The sequence below is a fragment of the Neoarius graeffei genome, chromosome 6, assembly GCF_027579695.1.
Source record: "Neoarius graeffei isolate fNeoGra1 chromosome 6, fNeoGra1.pri, whole genome shotgun sequence".
NCBI lineage: Eukaryota > Metazoa > Chordata > Actinopteri > Siluriformes > Ariidae > Neoarius > Neoarius graeffei.
The window spans coordinates 93,936,839-93,942,838 of NC_083574.1; the positions used below are offsets into that span (position 1 = coordinate 93,936,839).

The 6,000-nt window shown below is 39.2% G+C and overlaps 1 protein-coding gene across 2 annotated transcripts in view; it reads left to right on the forward strand.

The window, feature by feature from the left end:
- tiparp (TCDD-inducible poly(ADP-ribose) polymerase) overlaps nucleotides 1-6,000 on the forward strand; it is a 75,578-nt gene that overhangs the window by 25,090 nt on the left and 44,488 nt on the right. The gene's annotated exons all lie outside the window — the stretch shown is intronic.

Genomic DNA, 6,000 nt, shown 5'->3' on the forward strand with positions numbered 1-6,000 from the left:
CCATGGAAACAGAATACGCACACTCCCCGGCCACTTTAATAGGAACACGTTTTTGATTCTAAGATCCCTGTTCTTCACAGGAGTGGAACCCAATGTGTTCTTTCTGCTGTTGCTTTTTTTTTTTTTGCTTTGCTGAGATGCTTTTCTGCTCATCAGGGTTGTAAACAGTGATTATATGAGTTACTATATCCTTCCTGGCAAAATAAATAAATAAATAAAAGTAAAAAAAAAAAAGTTCGAACCAACCACCGATCTGTCCATTTTCCTCTGACCTCTCTTATCAACGAGGCGTTTGTTTTGCTTCCACCCACAGAACGGTCACTCGACTCAACTCAATATTTGTTTTCCGCACCATTCTGTGTAAACTCTAGAGACTGTTGTGTGTGTAAACCCCAGGAGATCAGGAGCAGTTTCTGGAATACTCAAACCAAAAATACTCATCTGGCTCAAACCGACACCCATACCACAGTGAAAGAAAGTCACACTTAGTTCGAGATCACAAATTTTTCCCGTTCTGATGTTTGAACATTGTGAACGTCACCTGAACACCTGAACCTCTTGATTTGTATCTGCGTGATTTGATGCGTCGAGGGATCGGCTGATTAGAGAACGGCATCAAACAGCTGCAGGTGTGTACGTGCGCGGGGATGGGTGTTCCTAATAAAGTGGCCACTGAGTGTGTGTGTGTGTATACTAGTGCATCTCAAAAAATTAGAATACCATGAAAAAGTTCCTTTTTTTTCATAATTTAATTCAAAAAGGTAAACTTTCATATATTCTATATTCATTACATGTAAAGTGAAATATTTAACGCCTTTTTTTTGTTTTAATTTTGATGATTATGGCTTATAGCTCATGAAAATCAGAAATCCAGTATCTCAAATTATTAGAATATTCCCTAAGAGCAATAAAAAAAAAAAAGGATTTACAATACAGAAATGTCCAACTTCTGAAAAGTATATTCATTTATACACTCAATACTTGGCTGGGGCTCCTTTACCATGAATTACTGTATCAATGTGGTGTGGCATGGAGGTGATCAGTCTGTGGCACTGCTGAGGTGTTATTGAAGCCCAGGTTGCTTTGATAGTGGCCTTCAGCGTATCTGTATTTTTGGATCGGGTGTTTCTCGTCTTCCTCTTGACAATACCCCGTAGATTCTCTATGGGGTTCAGGTCAGGCAAGTTGGCTGGCCAATCAAACACAGTAATATCATGGTCAGCAAACCATTTGGTAGTAGTTTTGGCACTGTGGGTAGGTGCTAAGTCCTGCTGGAAAAGGAAATCAGCATCTCCAAAAAGCTCGTTGCATGAAGTGCTCTAAAATCTCCTGGTAGATGGCTGTGTTGACTTTGGACTTGATAAAATACAGTGGACCAACACCAGCAGATGACATGGCACCCCAAATCATCACAGACTGTGGAAACTTCACACTGGGCTTCAAACACCTTGGATTCTGTGCCTCTCCACTTTTCCTCCAGACTCTCGAACCGTGATTTCCAAATTAAATGCAAAATGTACTTTCATCTGAAAAGAGGACTTTGGACCACTGAGCAACAGTCCATTTCTTTCTCTCCTTAGCCCAGATAAGACACTTCTGACATTGTCTCTGGCTCAGGAGTAGCTTGATATTAGGAATGCGAAAGTTGTATCCCCTTTCTTGAAGATGTCTGTTCGTGATGGGTCTTGATACACTGACACCAGCCTCAGTCCACTCCTTGTGAAGCTCTCCCAAGTTCTTGAATCAACTTTTCTTGACAATCCTCTCAAGACTGCGGCCATCCCTGTTGCTTGCGCACCTTTTCCAGCCACCCTTTTCAGCAATGACCTTTTGTGGCTTACCCTCCTTGTGGAGGGCATCAGTGATCATCTTCTGGACAACAGTCAAGTCAGCAGTCTTCCCCATGATTGTGGTTGTGTGTACTGAACTAGACCGAGAGATACACTGTGTTCATACTGTTTTACTCAAACTCGAAATGAAATATTCTAATATTTTGAGATTTTTTTTATGCTTTTGTACTGTATGCCATACTGATTAAAATTAAAATAGAAAAATGCTTGAAACATTTTAGTTTGTGTAATGAGTCTACATAATATACAACATGTTCACTTTCTTAAATAACTGATGGAAAATATTGAACTTTTTCACAATATTCTAATTTTTTGAGATGCACTAGTATGTATAAAAAAAATTTTTAAGAATTATTATTATTGCATTTTTCACAAATTGCTACCATTATTTCGCTGGTTTGTTTACATTCTAAGCGAAAATGATTTTGTCGGAAGTTTTGTATAAAGTTTTTATTTAGCAAGTTCGCAAAAAAAATTAAATAAAAATGCTCTTTCTCAAAATACAGTGAATGTGGAAAGAATAAAATTGTTAATTAACTAACATAACATGCTAACAACTTAACACCAAACCTTTCCCAGGTTATTTTCTTTCTCACTTCTAGTTGGTAGCTACAAAAAAAGCCAAATAAGCTAGCTAGCTAGCTAGCTTGCTAGCTCGCTTATATTAGCACTTAGTTTACTTTCGAATCTTACCAGAAACGTGTTTTAAAAAAAAAAAAAACACCTGAATTTGGTTTCACTTCCAGCAGCAAAACCAAACATAGCAAAGGTCTGGCGTGATCGCTAATTAAATACGATAAACAGAAATTATAACACAGGTTTGTGAGTAAAACATTACAAAATTAAATACTTCTTTTTTCCTGAATGATTTCTGAGTATAAGGGGGAGGGGCAAGTAGCCAATACATGCTAGTTTTTGAAGCAGTTTATAAGCAAGGTTTTACTTGTATGGTTTAGCATGACCAAGGTGGTTAACCAGTGAAACCAGTAATGTGTTACCGATTGTAGTTTAATGGAATGTGTTGTTCCTAAAGGTTCAGGAGTGTACGTAGCTATGTTCGCACAGTCCTAGGTTTCAAGCGGAACGCTAACAGCTAATCCTGAACAACCACAACAACAACAACTACCACAACCACCACCCAAGCCCACAATAGTCCATGTTACATGACGTCAATATCGAACTGGGAGACATTCTCATTAGGTGCTGGATAGAGCTAGGAACATCAGAATGACGCCAATGGTTCTTTATAGCTTATTTCTGTTTAGCACGATGGTAAAAGGGTTCCCGTGGTTCCTGGTACGAACCTAAACAGAAATTTACAGGAACGTGATTGAAAGTATTAAATAAACCAGAGAATTTTCGAACGAATTGTCCTGCAGTGATGTGGTTAACGATCCGTTGCATGCGACTGGTGTATGCGGGATGCATGCATTCGATCCAGCTGACATCAGTTAGCGTAAATGAAGCGTGGGAGAGAGTGCAGCGTTTGTTTGTGGAGCGCAGAATCCTTCCTGAGTCGGCATGAGTCAGCAGCTGTGCGTGCACTCTCAAACTAGTGACGGTGCGATTTCAGAGAACTGGACACACCGCTGCGGCAGAACAACCAACGGCTGCTCTGCTCTCGGGTTTCACTTCTCTGATGACCCGTGGTTGACTTCCAAAGCCGTGTGTGTATGTGTGTGAGGGTATGCAGTGCAAATGAACTGTGATGCCCATGAGAATATTTTCTTCTCCTACTAGCTCGATAGTTAGAAGAAATCATAAATGTATGAACTCGCCAAGAAAATATTAACTATTCTACTATTAACAATAAAACATATAACTCCAAACTCTAATTAATCAGTATTTATCACATTTATGCCTTTGTACATCCTGTATGAGCAGAAAAAAATTATATTTTCCTGGTAATATGCCTGTACAGTGCAGGGTAGCAAGAAAAATATGCTAATGCTCTGCTAACTAGCTAGCAAAGTTGACTAGCTTAAAATTTTACCTCAGGTCATTTCACCCAAATGTATGACTAGCTAGCTAGCTAACAATATTTATATTTATTTTTTTCGCGTTGCGGTTTCCAGTAAATCCTGTGCTCTGATTGGCTGGCGAACGGGTCCGTATCCTACGATACGGACCCCAGTTACAGACCTCTGGCGACTCGCTCGTTCACAACAACAACAAACATAGTAGAATTTTTTGTCAGCATTTATTTATTTATTTATTTTTTTTTGCTAACGCCGAACAAAAACATGGCTGAATCCTGAATGACTCCTATTTGTATAAATAGGGGACTACATAGATGGCAAAATGTAGTTTTTTTTCCTGCCATGGAAGTGCACTTGTATACCGAGGAGGAAGCCATTTGCATTACAGCCGTGAATGAGGATTCAAAATAGCCTTAATTTTACAGCATGGATAGCGATAACGACTGTTCACAGCGAAAGCGAGTTTTACTACCCTGAGGAAGAAGAAATAAAAGAAAACATTTCAGGAGACTTGTCCAGGGTGTACCCCGCCTTTCGCCCGTAGTCAGCTGGGATAGGCTGCAGCTTGCCTGCGACCCTGTAGAACAGGATAAAGCGGCTACAGATAATGAGATGAAACATTTCAGGAGAAAGCTAAAAACCTCTAACTGTTGCTAACGACAAGCAAAAACATGGCTGAATCCTGAATGACTCCTATTTGTATAAATAGGGGACTACATAGGCGGCAAAATGTAATTTTTTTCCTGCCATGGAAGTGCACTTGTATACCGAGGAGGAAGCCATTTGCATTACAGCCGTGAATGAGGATTCAAAATGGCGGCTCGGCTCGGTTTTCCCTTTCGGGCGCTCTCGTTTTCTGTTAGAATTTGGTAAAGAAAAAAATAAATATATTATTTACTAGCTTAAGGTCGGTCCGTATGGTGAAATACCGTGACCTCGGCCCAGAGGGCCTCGCTCAGTACTTTCAAGACCTCGGTCACGGTATTTCACCATACGGACCTCCCAGCTGGTAAATAACGTATATATTTTTTTCACCTAATATAAATATTTTAGATTTTTTAAAACTTAGTTTTGTACCACATAAACCTGTAGCTAGTTGGGGTTTTATATATATACACACACACACTACCGTTCAAAAGTTTGGGGTCACTTTGAAATGTCCTTATTTTTGAAAGAAAAGCACTGTTCTTTTCAATGAAGATCACTTTAAACTAATCAGAAATCCACTCTATACATTGCTAATGTGGTAAATGACTATTCTAGCTGCAAATGTGTGGTTTTTGGTGCAATATCTCCATAGGTGTATAGAGGCCCATTTCCAGCAACTCTCACTCCAGTGTTCTAATGGTACAATGTGTTTGCTCATTGCCTCAGAAGGCTAATGGATGATTAGAAAACCCTTGTACAATCATGTTAGCACAGCTGAAAACAGTTGAGCTCTTTAGAGAAGCTATAAAACTGACCTTCCTTTGAGCAGATTGAGTTTCTGGAGCATCACATTTGTGGGGTCGATTAAATGCTCAAAATGGCCAGAAAAATGTCTTGACTATATTTTCTATTCATTTTACAACTTATGGTGGTAAATAAAAGTGTGACTTTTCATAGAAAACACAAAATTGTCTGGGTGACCCCAAACTTTTGAACGGTAGTGTGTGTGTGTGTGTGTGTGTATATATATATATATATATATATATATATATATATATATATATATGTTTAGCCAGTTATGACAAAATGTTAGCTTGTTCTGTGGAGTTTTTATTTTCTCAGGGTTTGTGATTACTTCTGTCCTAATGGACAGGTCGTGTGTGTGTGTGTGTGTGTGTGTGTGTGTGTGTGTGTGTGTGTGTGTGTGTGTGTGTGTTAGTTAACCACAGGTACTGGGTGAATATGGTTTGTGTAGCTCTTTTCACACAGATGGTCTGTAATATTAGTGTAAAGAAACACCTCGATATTCTGGCTTTAGGCATGAAACCGCATCAGTGTGTGTGTGTGTGTGTGTGTGTATGTGTGTGTGTGTGTGTGCATGCGTTTATATCGTGAGCTGACGTTAACAACGGAGTGTCGGAAATATAACACCCTGAGCGTACAGTGCAGGCTAGCAAGAAAAATATGCTAATGTTCTGCTAACTAGCTAGCAAAGTTGACTAGCTTAAAATTTAACCTCAGGT